The sequence below is a fragment of the Somniosus microcephalus genome, chromosome 13 (assembly GCF_052327205.1).
Source record: "Somniosus microcephalus isolate GS21.2 chromosome 13, FLI_Smic_1.0, whole genome shotgun sequence".
NCBI classification, from domain to species: Eukaryota; Metazoa; Chordata; class Chondrichthyes; order Squaliformes; family Somniosidae; genus Somniosus; species Somniosus microcephalus.
In genome coordinates, this window is record NC_140999.1 from 63,390,203 (window position 1) to 63,414,672 (window position 24,470).

Below are 24,470 nucleotides of genomic sequence, written 5' to 3' on the forward strand. Positions count from 1 at the left end.
GCTCTCTCCCGCTCTGGCTCCGTCAGCCATTTTTCAAAAAGCCGCCAAATCCGCCGCTCATCGCTGGCTGGTGGGGGTGCTACTGTCCGTGCGCACTGGAGGCTCCTCCTCCATCCAGTCATGGCCGCTCATCTGAACCACTCTTAGCTTTACTGAAGAGCTGCGTCGTTCCTCTCCAAAACAGATGAGCATCATATTCCCATGTGGCTATTTGCACCTGCAGATCACCAACCTTATTTACCACGCTTCGTGTATTTACACACACGTACTGTAAACCATCTTAGACCTTGTATTCTCTCTTAGTCTGATCCCACCTCTTTGAATCCTGTTAGTATGTAACGGATTGAATGCAGATAGACTTTACCATTGCAAGCATACATATGTGGCACTTTGAAAATCAAGTTGCTAAATGTGAAAGGAATCCCAAAATGACCCTTTACATACCATGCTAGATGCTGGAATTCATTTGACTGTGAACATTTCATTAAATTTTAGTCTCTTCCCTTGGATGCTTTCCTTCATCTGTCTATCTTGCTTTTCATGTGATGTTACTTTGCCTCAATTCCGTTGAATCGCATAAGCAGGAAAAAAGTTGCTTCAGAGCAGGCTGCAGGATTACCCTGCTGTATATCAAGTGCTACTTGCAGTTGTGTGATGGTGGTGCAGTGGTAAGCATGGTTGCCTTCCAAGCAGTTGACCTGGGTTGGTTTCCCAGCTATCACATCTCTTACTTTCTACTGGAGGATGAAAGATCTTCTGATGATGTGGCTGTGCAGACAGAGCTGCACAGTGAATATCTGCTAAACAGAGTGGCAATTTTAATTTGTTGGGAGTGGACATGAGAACATAAGGAATAAGAGCAGGAGTGGGCGATTCGACCTTTCGAGCCTGTAGGAATTAACACAGCGTGGTTGTGGTTATTGTCTCTGGCCAGTCAGAAGCCTCTGAGCTGCTCCAGGGACCCCCGTGCGGTTTCGAAGCACTCCCCTATTACTGGTTCTGATCGCCGGACTTATTCGGTAGCGATGTAGACAGAAAACGTGACTCGTGGTTGGGTGCAAAACAGACCAGCATTTATTGAAACAAAAAGAAGGAAACAAATTGAAAATAAATGATACAGCACACTTAGGCTGAAATACAGCACTTCACTTAACACAGTACACTTCTTGTCCACTAAAGCACTCGTTTACATAATAGAACACTGTTGCTTAAATGCAGCACTTTACTTCTTAGTACAGCACTGTTACTTAGATACAGCACTTTTTAAATACAGCTACTTAGTGTCCACTGAAGCACCTTTTCTGCTTAGTGCAACACCCTTTTAATAGCACTTGCAATACAGAACTCATAGGCCTAGAAATTCAATTGGTTGCGCCAGCCGTTAGCGCCTTAGGAGGAGTAGATGTCGGGCGCTAGGCGGGTAGCGCCCGGGCGCAGCGAGAACTGCGCCTCGCCCCAACTTCACTAGAGATTTAGCGGCAGCGCAAAGTCTTTGCGCACGCTCAGCTGCGCGCGCAGATCATGACGTCATTTCCTCGTGCAACGCCCTTTGTGTGCCCCCAACCGTAACTTCAGTGGCAACGCCCCATTGTGCGCCTGGTGGCCCTAGCGACTGTTAAGTGGAACGGTGCTCAGCCGATGCGGGGCGCCGGGGGCGCAAATTAAAGGGCACTCCTCCTGCAATATAAAAGGCTGCCATTTCGCAGCACTCCCTCTTGCGAAATGGATCTTTGGAGAGAGACCAAGGTAGATAGCTTTCTGCTTTGGCCCAACACTCGGACAGGTACTTCTGGCTTCAGGCCACAGATTTCCACTAGTCTTTGCCTTCATTGACATCTCATTGTTTGCCAGCATATTATGGGGGCTGCAATGGGTGTCAACGCAGGCTTTCTCAATTACATCCAAAGGGCTCACAGACGCCGTGAGAGAGTGGCAGCCCTGGCTAGACGGAGAGGGGGCAACAGGCATTGGCAAAGGAGGCCTTACCCACCCAGGGTATACCGCCAGCAGTTCTCCTATCTCAACATGTCTGAGGAGCAGTGTGTTCGGAGGCTGCGATTCAGAAGGGACGTGGTCACAGAGATCTGCCAGCTGTTTGGCGGTGATCTGCAGCCACAGCTGAGGAGCAGGACGTCTCTGTCGGTGGCAGTGAAGGTGACGGTGGCTCTCAACGTCTATGCCACCGGCTCCTTCCAATCCGCTACTGGCGACATTGCCAACATCTCCCAGTTCGCCGTGCATTGCTGCATCCGCCAGGTGACCAATGCCCTTTTCAAAAGGAGACGTCAGTTCATCTCCTTCTCCATGGCCCTTGCCAAGCAGCAACAGCGTGCAATGGGCTTTGCAGCATTCGCTGGCTTCCCCATGGTGCAGGGCGCCATTGACTGCACGCATGTGGCTTTGCGGGCACCTCTGGAGAATGCCGAGGATTACCGCAACCGGAAGGGCTACCATTCGCTGAATGTCCAGCTGGTGTGTGACCACAGGCAGCTCATCCTAGCTGTCAATGCCCGCTTTCCAGGCAGCAGCCACAATGCCTTCATCCTGCGACAGACTTCTGTGGCAGACATGTTCCAGGCCCAGCCTCACCCACGCGGATGGCTTATCGGGGACAAAGGCTATCCTTTGTGTACCTGGCTGATGACCCCGCTCCGTGCGCCCAGCACCCCTGCTGAAGAAGGATACAACGAGAGCCATCAGGCGACCAGGAACATCATCAAACAAACAATCGGCGTCCTGAAGCAATGGTTCCGCTGTCTCGATCGTTCCGGTGGAGCCCTACAGTATTCGCTGGAGCGAGTCTCCCATTTCGTGGTCGTTTGCTGTATGCTGCACAACCTGGCTATCCGCAGGACTCAGCCACTGCCACCACAGATTGGAGGACCACCTGAGGAGGAGGAGGAGGAGGAGGAAGAGGAGGAGGAGGAGGACCAGCACAGGAGGGAGGCAGAAAGTGCAAGGGCCGCCCGTCGCCGGCTTATTGAATGTCGGTTCTAGGCCCCCTCTCAGGGACTGGCTTGTGCCAATGCCAGCAGATGAATGTAGCCACTCCACAAGCCCTCAGCCGAGCAGGGCAACCAGGACTTAACCAAAAAAACCATGCACACTGCAATTTAACAACAATAATTTATTGAAAACCTCTGCCCTTCCCACATTACATGCTCATGTGGAGAAGCCCCCTCCAAAAACACACAACTACCAGTCTCGGCCTTACAAAAAGAAAGAAAGACACCAGTCTCGGCCTTACATAAAGAAATAAAGACACCAGTCTCGGCCTTACAAAAAGAAATAAAGACACCAGTCTCGGCCTTACACAAAAACAACTGCACCAGTGTCGGCCTTACAACAAGCACCAGGCATTTGTGCATACCTCTACTTTTTGCCCTGCGAGGGCGATGCCTTGCGCATCCTTGCCTGGCCCCTGCCCGCCCTGCTGCTCCTCCTCAATGTGAGCCCAGTGGCTGCAGCAAGGCTGGGGGAAGGCTGCTGAGGGGCAGATGGCGAGACGGCAGATGCCCTTGGGGGTCGGCCTGCACCAGCTCTGGCCTTGGAGTGTCCGGCTGCTGACTGCTCCAACTCTGGCTGGGCGGCAGCAGTCTGTCCAGCAGCTCGTGGCAGCTGCAATGGCGGAGTGGCAGTGTCGGCTGCAGGAATGGTGGCAACCTGGCAGATCGCAGGTGCTCGCTGGTCGCCTGACACATTGGCACTCGCACGGGCCAGCACTGCAGCATGCGCAGCAAACAGCTGAAGGACAGACTGCTGGGCTGCTGCTGCGCGGCGAGTGCCCTGGCGATGCCTGGCTGATCCAGCGAGGGTGGCAGCAGTTAGTGCCCGTGTGGCCCTGGTCTGTGTCCGCATGACACCAGCCAGTGAATGGACGGCACAACTGAGCACTTGGCTAGAAGCCGACTGTGCTGCCGCGAAGTCCTGCAGACTCCTGGCCTGTGCTGCCGCGATGTCCTGCAGACTCCTGGCCTGTGCTGCATTGATGTCCTGCAGACTCCTGGCCTGTGCTGCACTGAATAGTTCCAGACTCCTGGCCTGTGCTGCACTGAATTGTTGCAGAATCCTGACCTGTGCTGCCCCGAATTCCTGCACACTGCTTGCCAGTGACTCTATGGAGTCAGGCATCCTTGCCACTGCAGCCATGAGCTCAGTGTGCCTGCGCTCAGCCTGGACGGCCATTTCCTCTAGGAGGCGCACCTCCTCTACGCTGACCGTCGCAGGACTGGAGGCCGCACTCACCCTCTGGGGAGAAGTCCGCCGAGCTTCCCCACCCCTCCCGCATTGCTGCAGGCCGCTGGGCCCTGGAGCTTCACTCTCCTCCAACCCTTCCCCCCGGCTCCCCTCCAGGGAAGACGTGTCCCCTACATCGCCATGGGCTGGCGCGGCTGAGGGTGGCACTGATGGGCCGGCTTCCTCTTCCTCCTCCTCGTCTTCCAAAGGGCTGACAGTGGCAGCTTGAGGGCCCGCCTCCTCACCTGGCAATTCACCATCTGAAAGCAGGAAGGCACAAGAGTAGCTTTAGAGTGAGGACGGGCGGCAGCGAGGAAGGCATGAGTGGTGCCATTCACGGCATTGGTCGGACAGTGGCAAAGGATGCTGATCTGATGCACAAGTGGAACGAGAGAGGTCCAAAAGGTGATGCCCTTACCATTGGTGCCCAGAACAGGGTCGGCATCTCCACTGGTGATGGGGCCAATCAACCGGCCTCCCATAATGCGCTCCACATGCTGGTCGAGGTCGGACAGCTCTTTGAGGTCAGGACGGCCTCCGCCGGTGTCAGTTCGGTTGCGCCAGTTGTGCGCAACCTTGGCCTGCAAGAGAAAGGACGGCCTCTAAGTACAGTGTGTAGCCCTGATCTTGTCTGCACTGCCTCCCATGGTCGAATAGCTTGGACAGTGTGTAGCCCTGATCTTGTCTGCAATGCCTCCCATGGTTGAATAGCTTGGACAGTGTGTAGCCCTGATCTTGTCTGCAATGCCTCCCATGGTCGAATAGCTTGGACAGTGTGTAGCCCTGATCTTGTCTACAATGCCTCCCATGGTCGAATAGCTTGGACAGTGTGTAAAGTGCTGAATGAGCAATTGATTTTCATGCCAGTCCCATAGGTGCTGGATGAGTGCTGGCCATTAGGGCTTTCAGGTCCCTATGCCCATAAAGTGAGGTGCACATGCAAGGATGAGGAGGACACTGGAAAGGGTACTCACCCTGACAACCCGAGTGAGGTCATTGAACTTCTTCCGGCATTGCACAGGAGTCCTGGCAACCACGCTGTTGGAAGACACCCTGTTGGACACCTCCCTCCAGGCTTTCCGGTAGGCGCTGGGCAGCGGCCTCTTGCCACCTTCTGGGAACAAAACATGGCGCCTGCGCTCCACTCCGCCAACCAGCACCCTCAGGTCTCCGTCGCTGAAGCGCTGCGCTCTCTCCCTGGCCTTCTCCATAGTCCTGGGCGTTGTACAGGTGAAGTTGAAGTGGTCAGGCCTAGGTTGAGGGCTGCAGTGCGCAGGGTGTGGCAGGCAAACAAATCCACCCTCCCCCTTTAAGAGATGACCGGCGCCAGAGTGTCTGCCGTCAATCAAGAACTCGCCGCACCTGCGCTGCGCCCGGCCTCGGGGGTATCGCTCAGCACTGCCGGCTTAGCACCTAAAGATAGTCGTGCATCGCCTGTTTTAGCGCAGCAGCAACCTCTTGGGGTGATGCGACTGAATATCGGCAAAGGGGGCGCGACTTTGCGCCGGGCGCAAACTTTAGCGGCCGCACGACTTTACCGCCCCAAAAGTGGCTATACTGAATTTCTAGGCCATAGTGTTCACTACAGCACTTCTCTGCTAGTGCAACACTGTCTTACTTAAATAACACTTTTAATACAGAACTCTTAGTGTTCACTACAGCACTTCACTGCCTGGTGCAACACCCTTTTAATAGCACTTTCAATACAGAACTCTTAGTGTTCACTACAGCACTTTTCTGCTAGTGCAACACTGTTACTTAAATAGGGGAGGAGAAAAACGGACACGAGAGAAAATTTGACTAAAATTAGTTCTAACAAAATTCCCCTTAATTCCCACCCCTATACCTATTCTAAGTTGCCTTGTGATGGGCCAGAAAAGGTATGCTCACCAATGGAAACGCCTGCTCCATGCCCCCTGCGGTCTATGATCGTCACTGCCCCGAAGTAAAGAATATCCCAGTATTTAAAAGTAAACTGCTGGTATCCCACTCCTTTAGGCAGGCTTCTGAGCTGTTCTTCTGTAGGCAGAGCACGGAGGCGAGGCGGCAGAGAGAGAGAGATCACTTCCTGAGAAGCTATCTTATACCCCATTTGGGGCCAAAACCTTCCCGCCCAAATCCGGGTGCATCTGGGCTAAACAAAAGGGATCCGACGTCCCCATTAACTGAGATGGGTATTGGATGAATTACCCATTTATCGTGATGGGTTTGTAAATGTATTCCCATTCATCGTGATGGGTTTGAATGTATTCCCATTCATCATACTGGGTTTGAATAGAGCTGTCTTGGTTTGAAAAAAAGCATGTCTATTTCCTTAATTGCTTGAGTAAACAGCCTTGGAGGTTAGTGTAAACAAAAGTCATTGTCCTGTGGTCAAACTGAAACTGCAGTCTCAAGTGGTTAATCCTTTGTCTAAACATTGTAGCACTTTCTGTAAACAAACATCGATTGTCTCTGCAGGGAGGGAAACTCCCTGAACTGCCTTTGATTGGCAGTTTAGTCAGCCATCGACCTTCCCTTTTTATATGCACACAGTCTGTGTCCTGCCACGAGGTGGGCAGCCATCTTTGATTACCCCTTTTTCACAGACACAAGTCCTTTTTGTCTTCTGCCACGAGGTCTGATGGCCATTTTGATCCCTGGATTTTTAAAGGTATATTACCCAGGCATTCTTTAATCAAAAATCAGTCTTCGGAACTGTAGGAAATTTCAAAATTATTGTGAAATCCTTACAAGCCTACTCCACCATTCAGTAAGATCATGGCTGATCTTCGACCTCAACTCCACTTTCCTGAACTATCCCCATATCCCTCGATTCACTTAGTGCCCATAAATCTATTGATCTCATTCTTGAATATACTCAATGACTGAGCCTCCACAGCTCTCTGGGTTAGAGAATTCCAAAGATTCACCACCCTCTGAGTGAAGACATTTCTCCTCATCTCAGTCCTAAATGGCCGACCTCCTATTCTGAGACTGTGACCCCTGGTTCTAGACCTCCCAGCCAGGGGAAAAATCCTCCCTGCATCTACCCTGTCAAACACTGTAAGAATCTTATATTTTTCAACAAGTTCATCTCTCATTCTTCGAAACTCCAGAGGGTATAGGCCCATTCTATTCAATTCACCAATGAATCGTACCACACTGGAGTATGTTTTATCAAGCTGAAATGTAACTAGGTTTCTTACTTTCAGTGCTGAATACTGGTGAGGGTAACGACACTCGGGGGAATGCAGTCTGGAGCACATCCATCCCACTGTGGGGCAAGTGGCTGCATGGGGGGACACAGTGATGCGTAGAAATGCAGTGGTCATAGCGGATTTGATAGTCAGGGGGATAGACGGGTGTTTCTGCAACTGCTGACATGAGTTCCTCATGGTGTGTTGTCTCCCTGGTGCCACGGTAATGGACAACACTGAGAGGATGCAGAAAAATAATCTGTGGGGGGAAGGGAAACAGCCAGAAGTCGTGGTCCATGTGGGAACCAATGACATAGGAAGGAAACGGGTTGAGGTCCTGCAGTCAGAGTTTCAGGAGCTCGGGAGAAAATTAAAGAGCAGGACCACAAAGGTAGGAATCTTTGGAAAACTCCCAGTGTCACACGCTAGTGAATATAGGGATAGTAGGATAAAGCAGATAAATGCGTGGCTGGAGAAATGGTGCAAAGAGAGGATTTCGGATTCCTGGAGTATTGGGACCAGTTCTGGGATAGGAGAGACCTGTTCAAGCCGGATGGGTTGCACCTCCACAGATCTGGCATCAATGTCCTCACGGGAAGGTTAACTAGTGCTGTGGTGGAAGGTTTAAACTAATTTGGCAGTGGGGTGGGCATCAGGATGAAACATTAGAGAGGAGAAGCAAGGTGTACAGAGAACTGGGAGAGGCAAGTAGCACTAGAGTAAAGAATAGTTCAGAAATAGGAGGGATCAAACAGGGGGGGAAATCCGGAGCATTCTAAGATGGGATTGGAGCATAACTGCACGGAGCGGGGTGAATAAGGTTGGTGAGCTGAAGGCACAAGTCGTCACATGGGACTATGATATAGTTGCAATCGCAGAGACCTGGCTCAAAGTAGGGGTGGATTTGGAACTTAATATTCCTGGCTACAAGGTACCCAGGAAAGATCGGGATAGGAAAAAAGGAGGGGTGGTGGCAGTATTGATCAAATAAACTATTGTAGCAGTCTAGAGGGATGATGTAGTTGAGGGGTCAAAGACAGAGTCTGTTTAGAGATAGTGAAATAAATTTGCAGGTACATTACAGATAGATGCAAGAACTACAGAGTAGTGATAATGGAGGACTTCAATTATCTGAATATTGACTGGGATAGTAACAGTGTAAAGGAAAAAGAGGGGAAAGAATTCCTGAAATATGTACAAGAGAACTTTCTTGATCAGTCTGTTTGCAACCCAATGAGGAAGGAAGCAGTGCTAGATCTAGTTCTGGGGAAGGAAGCAGGGCAAGTGGAACATATTTCAGTGGGAGAATATTTGGGGAACAGTGATCATAATATCATCAGGTTTAGAATAGTTATGGAAAAGGACAAGAAACAATCAAGGATAAAAATAAATAACTGGAGGAGAGCTATCTTCAGTGAGTCAAAAAGGGATTTGGCCCAGATGGATTGAAATCAAAATTTGGTAGGCAAAACGGTAATTGAACAATGGGAGGCCTTCAAAGAGGAAATGCTTCAGGTACAGAGTAGGCACATTCCCATGAGGGGGAAAAGAGAGGCATTCAAAGCTAGAGCTCTCTGGATGACTAAAGATATTGAGGTTAAAATGAGACAGAAAAAGGAGGCTTATGACAATTGTAAGCTTTACAATACAGCAGAGAACCAAACTGGATATAGAGGCCCAGAAATTCAGGTCGGAGGCTTCCCGTGGGTGTAAGCCCCCGACCTGCACTTACCTTGCGCACCGGCCATTGTGCTGTGGGCCCCCGTGGAATTCCGATCCTGGGCCTGCTCCAACTGCCGGCACGCAGTGCTTGCGTATCCCAGGGGCGCAGTTAGTTTGATGCGTCCCCTGGGATCACGTGGGCCATGGGAAGCCAATCGGAGCAGGGAATGCTTCATTCATAAGTTTGACAGGAAGGGCTGTCAAACTTATAAATACTACAAGCCCCAAAACATTACTAAATCTTCAAATACATTTTTTTTTAAATCACATTTTTTAAATAAACTATAAATTACATGAAATAACTATTTTAAACAATAATTTAAATTAAAAATTTTTATTTTTATTTTCTAACAGGGCTAAAAATAAACTTACCTTTCTTTAAATTATTTAAAAATAATAAACCTGTGGAAAAAATGTTTCAATTTTAATTAATTGACCACTTACCTTGTAAAAAGCAGGCCTTGTGACTGCTTTTTATATGGGTAACTTCTGGAGACTTACCCTCCCGGGAAAGCCTGCAAAAAATATGTAAGTTCGATGCGCACGCGCAGCCTCTCCGGCGCACGCGTTCGAACTCTGAACCCCTTCTTTTAGGGGAACGGAAGTGCCGGTTTCCCACGCATGCGCAGTGCATGCAGGAAACTGGCACTTCCATTGGGCGTACGGGTGAGTACCCCGTGCGTACTCACCCGTGGGGACCCGAAGTTCTGAGCCAGAAAGTACAGAGGAGATGTAAAAAAAGGGAATAAGAGGGGCAAAGAGAGAATATGAGAATAGATTAGCAGCTGACATAAAAGGGAGCCCAAAAGTCTTCTAAAAACACATAAATAGTAAAAGGTTAGTCAAAGGAGGGGTGGGGCTGATTAGGGACCAAAAGGGAGACCTTCTTGTGGAGACAGAGGACATGGCTGAGATACTAACTGAGTACGCTGCATCTATCTTCACTAGAGAAGAGGATGCTGCCAATGTAGCAGTAAAGGAGGAGGTAGCAGTGATATTGGATAGGATAAAAATAGATAAAGAGGAGGTACTAGAAAGGTTGGCAGTCCTCAAAGTAGAAAAGTCACCTGTTCCAGATGGGATGCATCCTAGGTTACTGAGGGAAGTAAGGGTGGAAATAGCAGAGGCTCCGGCCACAATCTTTCAATCCTCCTTGGATATGGGGGTGGTGCCAGAGGACTGGAGGATTGCAAATGTCACACCCTGTTTAAAAACGGGAGAAGGATAAACCCGGCAAAATACAGGCCAGTCAGCTTAATGTCGGTGATGGGGAAACTTTTAGGGACAATAATCCAGGACAAATTAATTGGAATTTGGGAAAGTATGGGCTAATAAATGAAAGTCAGCACAGATTTGTTAAAGGCAAATTGTGTTTGACTAACTTAATTGAGTTCTTTGATGAAGTAATGGAAAGGGTTGCTGAGGGTAGTGCGGTTGATGTTGTGTATATGGACTTTCAAAAGTTGTTTGACAAAGTACCACATAATAGACGGGTTAGCAGAATTAAATCCCATGGAATTAAAGGGGCAGTGGCAGCATGGAAACAAACTTGGCTTAGGGACAGAGAGCAGAGAGTAGTGCTCTTTTTGATATATATTAATGACCTGGACTTGGGTATACAGGGCATGATTTCAAAGTTTGCAGATGGCCAAAACACGGAAATGTAGTAAACAATGAGGAGGATAGTAACAGACTTCAGGAGGACATAGACAGACTGGTGAAATGGGCAGACACATGGCAGATGAAATTTAACACAGAGAAGTGTGAAATGATTCATTTTGGTAGGAAGAATGAGGAGAGGCAATATAAATTAAATGGTACAATTTTAAAGGGGGTGCAGGAACAGGAAGACCAAGGGGTGTATGTACAGAAATTTTTGAAGGGGCAGGACAAATTGAGAAGTCTGTTAAGAAAATAGGAATCAGGGAGAAAACTTTCCACTGGCTGGAGCCTTACTTAGCACAAAGGAAGATGGTTGTGGTTGTTGGAGGTCAATCAACTTAGCCCCAGGACATCGCTGCAGGAGTTCCTCAGGGCAGTGTCCTAGGCCCAACCATCTTCAGCTGCTTCATCAATGACCTTCCCGCCATCATAAGGTCAGAAGTGGGAATATCCGCTGAGGACTGCACTGTGTTCAGTTCCATTCACAACTCCTCAGATAGTGAAGCAGTCCATGCCCGCATGCAGCAAGACCTGGACAACATTCTCGGAGTATGAATACACAAATCACTAAAAGTTGCGACACAGGTTAGCAAGGCCATAAAAAATGCAAACCAAGCACTATGGTTCATTTCTAGAGGGATAGAATTCAAAAGTAGAAAAGTTATAGTAAACCTGTATCGAACCTTGGTTAGACCACATTTAGAGTACAGTGTGCAGTTCTGGTTGCCATATTATAAAAAGGATATAGAGGTGCTGGACAGGGTGCAGAGAAGATTTACAAGGATGATACCAGAAATGCGAGGATATCAGGAAAGGATGAACAGGCAGGGCCTCTTTTCTCTTGAAAAAAGAAGGCTGAGGGGTGACCTAATTGAGGTCTTTAAAATTATGAAAGGTTTTGATAGAGTGGAAGAGCATAACCAGAGGCCATCAATATAAGATGGTCACCAAGAAATCCAATCGGGAATTCAGAAGAAACTTCTTTACACAGAGAGTGGTGAGAATGTGGAACTCGCTACCACAGGGAGTGGTTGAAGCGAATAGTATAGATGCAAATACAGGCATCTTATACTCTACAAAAATCATCATGAAATAAGGAAACACACGGAATATCGAGGGACAACAACTCATGTTAATTGTGCCCTTAAATCCACCCCCTTAAACCTATCTAGATCTGATTGTGAAGGGCCAGAAACATGCTCACCAATCCAACTAGGAAGTGCAAGGTTTTGAACCAGTCTGTGTTTGATCCTTTCAGGCGTTCCGTCTCCACGTGGATTGTGGAGCCCCAGTGAGCTGCGCCACACCTCTATCCTGAGGTGGGGGTCGGGGGCGGCTGGACACCGGCTGGTTCTGGCTGTCGGCGGGGTCGGGGATCGTCGGCTCGACCCCGGTCAGAGGAGCCTTGGGCTGGCTCCCATCGATTCTTCAGTTGGTTTTTGTCTCTTCTCCCGAGTTGGGAGACGGCCTCTCGTCTTCGTCAATGGCCTGGGGTTGGTTGATGATCTCCCGATGTGTGACCCCGGGGCGGGACGCCGGCTCGAGCGGTCTTCTTGATGGCGGCTTAGTCTCCTTCGTCTTCCTCCGATGGTGGAGAGGAGTTCGCTGATCTTCTCCCAAACCAGCTCCTCTTTACCCAGCTATTCTCCAGCGACTCGCCTGTCTGACGACTGCAACTGTGACTTCTAACTGTAACTTTCTCCGCAACTGTCCAACTCTTGTTCCACTGCAACTGGGTAACTGTACAACTCCAACTCCTCCAATTATACTTTTCCTTCAGGAGCCTCCACTTCCCGCCCAAAATCAGGTTAGTCTTTGTTTAACTTTTGGTGGGCTGGGAGCACAGCGGGGTAGTTATTATATTTTTAAATATTTTAGATGGCCGGTAAAGGCCCATCTCTGGTCTGGGATGACCTTCATTGTTTCTAATGTCCTGCTGATCTCGCTATCTAGTCCTTGGTGTTGTTCTCATGAATATGAAATTGTCCCCTTTTGTCTGGGTCAACATTTAGATGGCCTCTGTCTCCAGGCCGATCTTGACTGGATCTGCATCTAATCCATATGTATATGTGTGGGTCTGGTTTCGTTCTCTCAGAAACGGCTTCCAGAACTTACTGTGGGTTGAATCCACAAAGCTGTCTGAGGTTTCACAGGAGCCATTTTAAAATGTCCCAATAAGCCGGTCACGTGGTATGGCGGCTATTATGTCCGTGTATAATTGAGACACGGACTGCAGGAGTTGATTATAACAAGTCTTTACTGAATGGAGACAACCTGGAAACTGAAAATACAGAAACCTGCTAGGGCCTTTTATACAGGAGTGGTCACTGCCGGTACTGCAGTCTGAGACCAGTTATTCCCTTAAAGGTACATACACAACAATTCCTCCCCTTTTAGATAAACAGTACATAACATTCATTTAACAACTAAATAATAACTAATTACAATTACAATTACGGTTGCTAGATACATTGGTTGAAGTTAAGCAATTATAAGTTCAGTCTTTGAGGAGGCTTCCTGATTCTGTCTGGATAACGCCTCTTTGGGATATCAGGTTCTTCTGGCAAGGTTGCGTCGGGATCAATGTCGTTGTTTGGTTCGTCTGCTTCCAATATCACCGATTCTGCGGTAGATGCAATTGGTACTTCGGTTTCATCGCCAGGTGTATCAGATCGTGGTGTGGAGTTGACGTTTTCCAGTGACTCTAGAATCTGGTCAGCATGGTGTCTTACAATGCTCTCTCCAACGTCCACGGTATACATTAGAGGTCTTTGCCGTGTACAGATCGTTCCTGGCTGCCATTTCTCTGTGCGGTAGTCCCGGGCCAAAACTGGTTGACCTATCTTAAAACTCCTGGTCGGCCTTTCATTCATATTCTGAAACTGCCTGTTCTCCACATCTCTTCTGACGTTTGGCTTAACCAAATCCAAGCGGCATCGTAGTCTTCGATTGAAGAACATCATGGCTGGAGTTTGGTTGGTAACCGCATGTGTCGCATTCCGGAAGGCAAACAAGAAGTTATCCACCTTGTGTTGTAGGGGTATATCTTCATTACACATTGCCTTGATAGCCTTCTTGAATGTTTGAACAAACCTCGCGGCCAATCCATTAGTGGCTGGATGATATGGGGCGGATGTGTAATGCTTAACACCATTGTTCTTTAAGAACCTCCGGAATTCTTCAGAAACAAACTGTGGTCCATTGTCAGAGCAAATCTGTTCAGGCAGCCCATTCCTGGAGAATATGGCTTGTAAGACTGTGATAGTTTTTTCTGTGATGGTTGAGGACATTTTTATTACCTCTGGCCACTTTGAATGTGCATCCACCGCAATTAAAAACATCGAGTCCATAAAGGGACCAGCAAAATCAATGTGCACCCTTTGCCATGGAGATGAGGGCCACTCCCATGGATGTAGAGGGGCTTGTGGTGGGGCGTTTTGGACCTTCTGGCATCCTGTACCGCTCTTGGTCATCTCTTCGATTTCTCTATCGATTCCCGGCCGCCACACAAACGCTCTGGCTAACTTCTTCATTTTTACCCCTCCCAGATGACCCTCATTGAGCACTCTATCCTTCAATTTGGGTGGAATTACTACTCTGGATCCACACATCAAGGTTCCTCTGCACACTGACAGCTGTTCTCTTCTCGGCGAGAATGCTGGCAGCAGTGGTTCGCCATGTGCTGGCCATCCCTTCACCGTTAAATCATAGACCCAGGAGAGTGTCGGGTCATTTCGTGTTTCCTTTTCTATGTTTGCATTCGTCACAGGGAGACATTCGATTATAGTCGAGTGGAATAACTCCACTGGATCCACTGCCAGTTCTTCTTCCACCGTCGGCAACGGTAGGCGCGACAATCCATCAGCATTCCCATGCTGTTTAATTCCTTGGTGCTCGATGTCATATTGGTGTGCCCCTAGGAAAAGGGACCACCTCTGTAGCCGTTGTGCCGTCATTATCGGTACGCCCTTCTGAGGGTTGAAAATGGAGACGAGAGGTTGATGATCATATAGTAGAGTAAATTTCTGACCGTGCAGGTAGTGATTGAACTTCTTCCCCCCCCCCACACCAGGCTGAGGGCCTCTCTGTCAATCTGGGCGTAGTTACGCTCGGCTGAAGTTAACGAGCGTGACGCAAAAGCTATCGGCCTCTCTGAACCATCAAGGAATTTATGTGACAGTACCGCCCCAACACCGTAGGGAGATGCATCACACGCCAGTCTTATCGGTAGTGATGGGTTGTAGTGAGCCAATACTTCTCTTGAAGTGATTAGGTCCTTACTCTTCTGAAAGGCCCGCTTACTTTCATTGCTCCATTTCCATGCTACTCCCGTTCATAGTAGGGCATTCAGTGGATGCAGAATTGTGGACAAATTCGGCAAAAACTTTTGGTAGTAATTCACCAATCCGAGGAATGACCTCAGTTGCGACACATTTTCAGGCGCTGGAGCCTTAACTACCGCTTCAATTTTGTCAGGGGACTTATGCAACCCCTCTTCATCAATCACGTGGCCACAATACGATATCTGTTTCTTAAAAAACTTGCACTGAGGGCGATTGGCTCGTAGCCCATGTTCACGTAGTCTAGTGAGCACCTGCTCTAGGTTGGCAAGGTGTTCACTGTCATCTTCACCTGTCACTAGGATGTCGTCCAAGTAACACTGAGTCCCCGGAATCCCTTGCAGGACTTGTTTCATCGCTCTTTGCCATATCGCCAGAGCTGATGCCACTCCGAATACCAGTTGATTATACTGGTAAAGACCTTTGTGAATGTTTATCGTGAGATACTTCCTAGAGGATTCTTCAACCTCCATCTGCAAATATGCTTGCGCTAGGTCAATATTTGTAAAACGCTTCCCTCCAGATAGTGAGGCGAAGATATCTTCTATCCTTGGAAGAGGATATTGTACTGTGTGAAGGACTGGGTTCACCGTCACCTTGAAGTCTCCACAGATGCGAACCTTCCTTGGCTCCTCAGACTTATTGTTTAACGTTTTCTTCATGACAGGAACGATGGGTATCGCCCACTCGCTCCAGTCTACCTTAGATAACACGCCTGCCTTCTCCAGATTCTCCAGCTCTGCCTCGACGGCTGGGCGAATTGCATATGGTACCGGTCTTGCTTTGAAAAACTTGGGAATTGCATTCTCCTCTATTTTTATCGAGGCGGTTACGCCTTTAAGAGTGCCCAGTTCTTGTTGAAATACCTCTTTGGCGTCAGCTACGATTGTTGACAATCGTCCAGGAGTGACGTCGTCATCCTTTTTACCAGCCACCATCAGTGCCTGAATGGAGTGCCAGTCTAAACTTATCTTTCTGATCCATTCACGTCCCAATAACGGTGGTCCACCATCTTGCAGAATGTAGAGATACAAATTCCGTATTTTCTTGCCGTTGTATTCGACAGGCACCCTTATTTTTCCTCTGGGGTATACTTTTTGCCCCGTATACGTCCTCAAGACAATGGATGTCTCCCTCAAGGGTATGTGTGAGAATAGCCGCTCGTAGTCTCGTCGTTTCATGACGGTTAGAGCTGATCCTTTATCCAATTCCATTTTGACTTGGGACCCTGCTATCGTGAGGGTGACCCAAATGGTTCAGTGATCCTCTTTTGCGATTACGTTGTGAAGTTTGAGACAGCTTAGTCTCTTGTTCCCGGATTCACTATCGCTCATCTGGTCTTCGAAACTACTGTCCGTCATCTTTTGTACTTTCCTGTACGGTTCCTTAGTAGCCTTTTTGTTGTCGTTGGTCTTCTTCCCAGACCTGCAAACTCGTGCAATGTGTCCCATCTTTCCGCATTGCCTGCATATTTTGTCTTTGGACCAGCAGTCCTTCTGGTCATGGTTTGTTCTGCCGCAGCGATAACATTTTGTAAATCCCCGTGTCATTTCGTGGGTGCCGTATTCCTGTGGCTTTTGTTGTATTTCTGCAGCTCCCCTTGCTGCTGCTTCGTACAATACTGCCACGCTGAAAGCCTTATCTAGCGTCAGCTCTTTCTCTGAGAGTAACCTCTTCTGGGTTCCTTCACTCAGGAGTCCACAGACAAATTTGTCCCGTAAGGTATCTGCCAGTCCTGCTCCGAACTGGCAGTGCTTTGATAGCTTGCGTTGTTCCGTAAGGTAATCAGCATTGCTCTCATTTTTATGCTGATTTCTCCTGTGGAATTTAAATCTTTCTGCTAGCAGCAGCGGTGTAGGATATAGGTGTTCCTGTAGGATAGCAACAATTTCATTAAAACTCTTCGCCTTTGGTTTGGCTGGAGTAATCAGGTCCCGCAATAGGCCGTACGTTCTTGCGCCCATTAAATTTAGCAATACCGATGCCTTTTTCTCATCGGCTATTTCATTTGCCTCGCAATATACCTCGCCTCTTTCCACATACGTGGTCCAGTCTTCTATTGCATTATCGAAGGCAGTGATATCGCCAGTCTTTGGCATCTTGAAAATCTAAGATGGCGCCTCCCGCGCTTTGCCTTTGTCCCTGATGTATCAAAATGGCGCCTCCCGTGCTTTTCCTTCTTCCCCGCCGAGTTAAGATGGCGCCTCCCGCGCTTTCCCGCCGCTGCCGCTGCTGACAACGCTGTTGCTGGTGATTATATTTATTTTACTATCCTGTAATGGTGACGCCCTATGGTCTTCGCGCCTCCCCGATCGCTGCTGCCAACGCCGCTCTCCGCTGTATTTTTATTTTTATATCGCGCTTCAATATTTGCTCCGTTAATTGAAGAACCGTTCCCGTCGTGGAGCGGACCCTCTGGGACACTTCCCTCCCTCTTCGTAGGTCCGAACGCTGCCCGGCTGCGAAGCACCGGCCGGGCCCTGTGTGCTCCACCCTCTCTCTCTCTCTTTGCTTCCCGACTCGCTGCCCGGCCCTGTTGCAGAGCCACTCGATCGAGCTCTAGCCCGCTGCAGCCCAGGAAGGATCAGTGCACTACCTGCCACCAGCCCGATTAGCTGGGAAACCACAGACTGGAGACCAAGCCTGGCTCTCGACAGTCTCTCCTGCACTTTTCAATTCGATGATTTGGAGGGCGGTTGCCCACGGTCGACGCCCGTTTCTCGAGTTTCTTTGGATTATTTTTTTTTCTTTCTTCTGGCCTCGACCTTCAATAACGTCGTCTGAGGTGTTGCCGAGTTGCAGGTAAGTTTGTTTCATACTCGTCGCCAGTATTATGTCCGTACATAATTGAGACACGGACTGCAGGAGTTGATTATAACAAGTCTTTACTGAATGGAGACAACCTGGAAACTGAAACTACAGAAGCCTGCTAGGGCCTTTTATACAGGGGTGGTCACTGCCGGTACTGCAGTCTGAGACCAGTTATTCCCTTAAAGGTACATACACAACAGCGGCCATTTTGTATGCCCCTTTTTCTGGGCTTCTTTTGAAAGTCTTTAAAATCATGGCCTCTTCTGCCATTTGACCCTTTATAATGTAAAGTTCAATTTTGCAAATCCTACACTGCCCAACGGAGATGTCGCACAGGAGTGTGGTGCCGACAGCGTCGAACGTGACGTCTGCTAGTTGAAGGCCCGTGACCGCCGTCCTGTAGGCCTGGACGTCCGGGTCGGAGGCCTGGTCGGCCGCCATGCGGGTGTAGTCGATGCTGAGGTGCACGGCGCTGGCGACGGCTCGGGAGAGACAGTCGGCGACGGGGTTGTCTTTCCCAGCCACATGCTGGATGTCCATTGTAAACTCCGAGATGAAGGCCAACTGGCGTTGCTGACGGGCCGACCACAGCTCGGAGGCTTTGGCCATGGCGAAGGTCAATGGCTTGTGGTCCACGAATGCCGTGAACGGGCAGGCCTCCAGCGGGAAACGGAAGTGTCGGACGGCGAGGTAGAGGTCGAGAAGCTCGCGATCATAGGTGCTGTACTTCCGCTCGTTGGGGCAGAGCTGCCGGCTGAAGAAGGCGAGCGGCTGCCAGGTGTCATTGACCCACTGTTCGTGGACGACGCCGACCGCATAGTCCAAGGCATCGGTGGTGAGAGTGATCGGCGCATCAGACAATGGATGCGCCAGCATGGTCGCGTTAGCCAGGGCCCTTTTTGTGTCCGTGAAAGAATTGGCCATCTCATCAGACCAGTTGATGGCGAGTTTGTCGGACTTGCCTTTGAGGGGCTCATAAAGGGGCCGCATAAGCTGGGCTGCTCGGGGGACGAAACGATGGTAAAAGTTCACCATGCCCAAAAACTCCTGCAGGGCCTTAACGGTGAGGGGTCGCGGGAAGTCCATCACGGCCTCCACTTTCGATGGGAGTGGCACCGCCCTGTCCTTCGTGATGCGGTGCCCGAGAAAGTCGATTGAGGACAGCCCGAACTGGCACTTGGCTGGGTTGACGATTAGGCCGTGTTGGCTGAGTCGTTCGAAAAGAGTCCGGAGGTGGGACACATGCTCCGTCCTGGAGGCGCTGGCAATGAGGATGTCATCCAGGTATACGAACAGGAATATCAGGTCCTGTAACACAGTGTCCATTAGGCGTTGAAAAGCCTGTGCGGCATTTTTGAGGCCGAATGGCATGCGGAGAAATTCGAATAGTCCGAACGGGGTGATCACCGCGGTTTTTGGGACGTCCTGCGGCCGGACAGGGACGTGGTGGTAACCCCGGATGAGGTCCACTTTCGAGAATACCACTTTCCTGGCCAGGCGGGCGGAAAAGTCCTGGATGTGTGGAATTGGATAGCGGTCGGGGGTCGTCGCGTCATTGAGGCGTCGGTAGTCTCCGCAGAGGCACCACCCACCGCCTGGTTTCGGGGCGATGTGGAGGGGCGAAGCCCACGGACTGTTCGACCGGCAGATGATGCCGAGGTGCTCCATGGTGTTGAACTCTGCTTTGGCGATGGCGAGCTTCCCCAGGTCGAGGCGCCGAGTGCGGCCGTAGACGGGCGGACCGGTGGTCGAAATATGGTGTTCTACCCCGTGTTTGGTGGCGGCGGATGAGAAAATGGGCTTCGTAAGGTCCGGCAACTGGACGAGGAGGCAGGAAAACTCACCGGAGGCCGAGAGTGCGCTCGACAACTGCGTCGTGCTGGACCCACTGAGGGAACATGGGAGCGAGCTGAAGGTTTTCGCGTTGATGAGATGTCGGTTCTTGACATCCACCAAAAGGCCATTGGCGCAGAGGAAGTCAGCGCCTAGAAGGGGTGTGGACATTTTTGCTGTGACAAAGTCCCAGGTGAACCGTTGCCCGCCAAAACAAAGCACCACGTTCCATTTCCCGAAGGTGCGGATGGAACTGCCGTTGGCGGCTTCGAGGACGGGGCCGTGGTTCCCCCCTTGAATGTCTATGGTTGACGCGGGCAGGATGCTCACCTGGGCGCCCATGTCGCAAAGGAAACGATGTCTGGAGTCGGTGTCTTTAATAAACAACAAACTGCCTGAATGGCCGACAGCCATAGCAGCTGACGAGTGGTCTTTAGTTTCCTTCGACGCGGGAAAACTGCACGGGGGCCGGCACTTCCTGGCTTTGGGGCCGAACTGCACATGGTAGAAGCAGAGGCTTAAGGGTTGCCACCGTTGGGCTGTATCAGTGGGGGCAGGGCTCCGCGTGGCTGCCCAGTACTGTAGCCTGGCGGAGAAAATTTGTCGGCCTCCTTGGCCAGGTCACGGAAATCGGTAGTGGAAGAGTTGGCTAATGCCGACCGTACCTGACCTGGCAGCTGCTGAAGGAATAGTTCCTTGAAGAGGAAGCACGGCATGTGTGTGCCCAGGAGGGCCAGCATGTGGTCCATCAGCTCCAAGTGCTTGGAGTCGCCAAGCCCGGGCAGAGAGAGAAGCCAGCGTGCGCATTCGGCTTCGGTGAGTCCGAAAGTTTGTAAGAGGTGCGCTTTCAGCGTACCGTATTTGTTGAGCTCCGGGGGGTCCTCGAGCAGGTTCACGACTCTGGCTGCGGTGGAGCTGCCAAGAGCAGAGACGACGTAGTAGTAGCTCGTTGTTAGATCCGTGTGTTAATGGAGACACGGAATGCAGGAGTTGATTTAACAAGCGTTTACTGAACAAAGTCTGGAGGTGAAATATCAACACAAGACGCTACACAGGCTTATATACCCGAGTGGTCACTACTGGTACTACAGTATACAGGGGCTTCAAAAATATAGTTCCTCTTAAAGGTACATACACTACAATTCCTCCCCTTTTAGATAAATAGTACATAACATTTTAAGTAATCATTAAATAACATTTTTACAAGAACAATAATATACACATTTGCTGAAGTTAATCAATTACAAATTCAGTCTCTCTGGAGGCTTCCTGACTCGGTCCGAATAACGCCTCGGTGGTGTAGTAGGTTCTTTTGGCAAGGTCGATTCGGCTTCAATGCTAGTGTCGGGTTCATCTGGTTCCAGTATCACCGGATCGGAGGTAGATACTATGGGTATCTCTGCTTCATCACGAGGCGTATAGAGTTGCGGTGTAGGTTGTCCTTTTTCGGATGACTCTATGATCTGGTCAGCATGGCGCCTTATTATGCTTTCTCCAATGTCCACGGTATACATCAGCGGTCCTAGTCGTGTGCAAATAGTTCCAGGCTGCCATTTCTCGGTACAGTAGTCCCGGGCCAAAACTGGTTGATCTATCTGGAAGGTTCTAGTTGGCCTTTCATTCATGCTTTGAAATTGCTGGTTCTCTACGTCCCTTCTGACGTTTGGCTTGACCAAATCCAGCCGGCATCTTAGTCTTCTATTGAAAAACATCATGGCGGGAGTTTGGTTTGTAACCACATGTGTTGCATTCCAGTACGCAAACAAGAAGTTATCTACCTTATGTTGTAGATTTATGTCGTCATTACCCATGGCCTTTATGGCCTTCTTGAAGGTCTGGACAAACCTTTCAGCCAATCCATTGGTGGCGGGATGGTATGGGGCGGACATGTAGTGCTTAACCCCATTGTTTTTTAAGAACTTCCTGAATTCTTCGGATACAAATTGCGGTCCATTATCAGAACAGATCTGTTCAGGCAGCCCATTCCTGGTGAATATGGTCCTTAATACTGTGATGGTCTTTTCCGTGGCGGTGGAGGACATCTTTATTACCTCCGGCCACTTGGAGTGTGCATCCACTGCGATTACGAACATTGAGTCCATAAATGGACCAGCAAAGTCGATATGTACCCTTTGCCATGGAGATGAGGGCCACTCCCATGGATGTAGAGGGGCTTGTGGTGGGGCGTTTTGGACCTTCTGGCATCCTAGAGAGCTCTTGGTCATTTCTTCGATGTCTCCATCGATACCTGGTCACCACACAAACGCTCTGGCTAAGTTCTTCATTTTCACTCCACCCAGATGCCCCATGAGAAGCTCCTTTAGCACTCTATCCTTGAGTTTGGGTGGAATCACCACTCTGGATCCACACATCAAGGTTCCTCGGCACACTGACAGCTGTTCTCTTCTTTGCGAAAATGCTGGCAACAGTGGTTCGCCATGTGCTGGCCATCCCTTCACCGTTAAATCGTAGACTCGTGAGAGAGTCGGGTCATTTCGCCTTTCCTTTTCAATGGTAGAATTTGTCACCGGTAGACATTCCACTATGGTCGAGTGGAATATCTCCACTGGGTCCACTGTAGGTGCCTCTTCCACCGTTGGCAACGGTAGGCGCGATAACCCGTCAGCATTCCCATGCTGTTTTGTTCCTTTGTACTCTATGTCATATTGGTGTGCCCCTAGGAAAAGGGGCCACCTCTGTAGCCTTTGCGCTGTCATAATGGGAACGCCCTTTTTAGGGTTGAATATGGAGAGGAGGGGTTGATGGCCAGTCAACAAGGTAAACTTTTGTCCATGTAGGTAATGGTTGAATTTCTTCACCCCCCACAACAGGCTGAGTGCCTCCCTGTCGATCTGGGCATAGTTACGCTCAGCTGAGTTCAATGAGCGTGACGCAAAAGCTGTCGGCCGCTCCGAGCCATCAGGGAATCTATGCGATAATACCGCTCCCACGCCGTAAGGGGATGCATCGCACGCCAGTCTGATTGGCAGTGAATGAGCCAACACTTCCCTGGACGTGATCAAGCCTTTGCATTTATGGAAGGCACGTTTACAGTCTTCGCTCCATTTCCAAACTACTCCCGTTTGTAGCAGTGCATTAAGCGGGTGCAGAACCATCGACAAGTTTGGTAAAAATTTATGGTAGTAATTTACTAATCCCAGGAATGACCTTAATTGTGAGACATTTTCAGGCGCTGGGGCTTTTACGACCGCTTCAATTTTTTCAGGTGACTTATGCAACCCTTCTTCGTTAATGACATGGCCACAATATGATATTTGTTTCTGGAAAAATTCGCATTGGGGTGATTTGCTCGTAGGCCCTGTTCTCTCAGCCTCGTGAGCACCTGCTCCAAGTTGGCAAGGTGCTCGTTGTCATTTTCTCCTGTTACAAGGATTTCGTCTAGGTAGTATTGAGTCCCCAGAATCCCTTGCAGGACTTGCTCCATAGCTCTTTGCCAGATAGCCGGAGCTGATGCCACTCCGAAAACCAGTCGATTGTACTGGTAAAAGCCTTTGTGCGTGTTTATCGTGAGATACTTTTTAGAGGCCTCCTCAACCTCCATCTGTAGATATGCCTGTGCTAACTCAATTTTGTGAAACGTTTCCCTCCGGATAGTGAGGCGAAAATATCTTCTATCCTCGGAAGAGGACACTGTACCATGAGAAGAACCGGGTTTACAGTCACCTTGAAGTCCCCACAGATGCGAACTTTTCTCGGTTCTTCAGATTTATCATTATTCAACGTTTTCTTCATGACCGGGATGATGGGTGTTGCCCACTCGCTCCAATCTACCTTGGATAACACGCCTGCTTTTTCCAAATTCTCCAGCTCTGCCGTGACGGCTGGACGAATTGCGTATGGCACCGGTCTTGCCTTAAAAACTTGGGAATTGCCGCATCTTCCACTTTTATTGAGGCGGTGGCGCCTTTCAGGGTTCCTAGTTCCTGTTGAAACACTTCTTTGGCGTTAGCCAAGATTTCTTTTAATCGTCCAGGTATGACGTCATCATCGTTTTTTTCTTACTGGTCACCGTCAGTGCCTGAATGGAGTGCCAGTCTAAACGTATCTTTCTGATCCATTCACGTCCCAACAACAGTGGACCACCATCTTGCAGAACGTATAAATACAACTTCTGTATTTCCTTGCCGTTGTACACAACAGGCACCCTTATTTTCCCTCTGGGGTATACTTTCTGCCCCGTATATGTCTTCAAGACAATGGATGTGTCTTTCCTTTGTATATGCGGAAATAGCCGCTCGTAATCCCGTCGATTCATGACGGTCAGAGCTGATCCTGTATCTAGCTCCATTTTGACTGGGGACCCCGCTATCGTGAGGGTAACCCAAATGGTCTGGTAATCTTCTTTGGCAATTACATTATGTAATTTGAGACAGCTTAGTCTCTTGTTTCTGGAGTCGCTATCGCTCTTCTGGTCTTCGGAGCTACTGTCCGTCATCATTTGTACCTTTCTGTACTTTTCCTTATTGACCTTTTTACTGTGAGCGGATTTCTTTCCAGATCTGCATACATGTGCAATGTGTCCCCTCTTTCCGCATTGCCTGCATGCTTTGTCCTTGAACCAGCAGTCCTTCTGGTCATGGGTGGATCTGCCGCAGCGATAACATCTCTCGAAACCCCGTGTCATTTCATGGGTGCCGAAGTCCTGTGGCTTTTGCTGTATCTCTGC

The 24,470-nt window shown here is 49.5% G+C and overlaps 1 non-coding gene across 1 annotated transcript; it reads left to right on the plus strand.

Annotated features, from left to right (window-relative positions):
* The first annotated feature begins 651 nt into the window (after window positions 1-651).
* On the plus strand, window positions 652-723 carry trnag-ucc (transfer RNA glycine (anticodon UCC)). Its single transcript has one exon. It is a non-coding gene; the product is annotated as a tRNA-Gly (tRNA).
* Window positions 724-24,470: the final 23,747 nt, after the last annotated feature.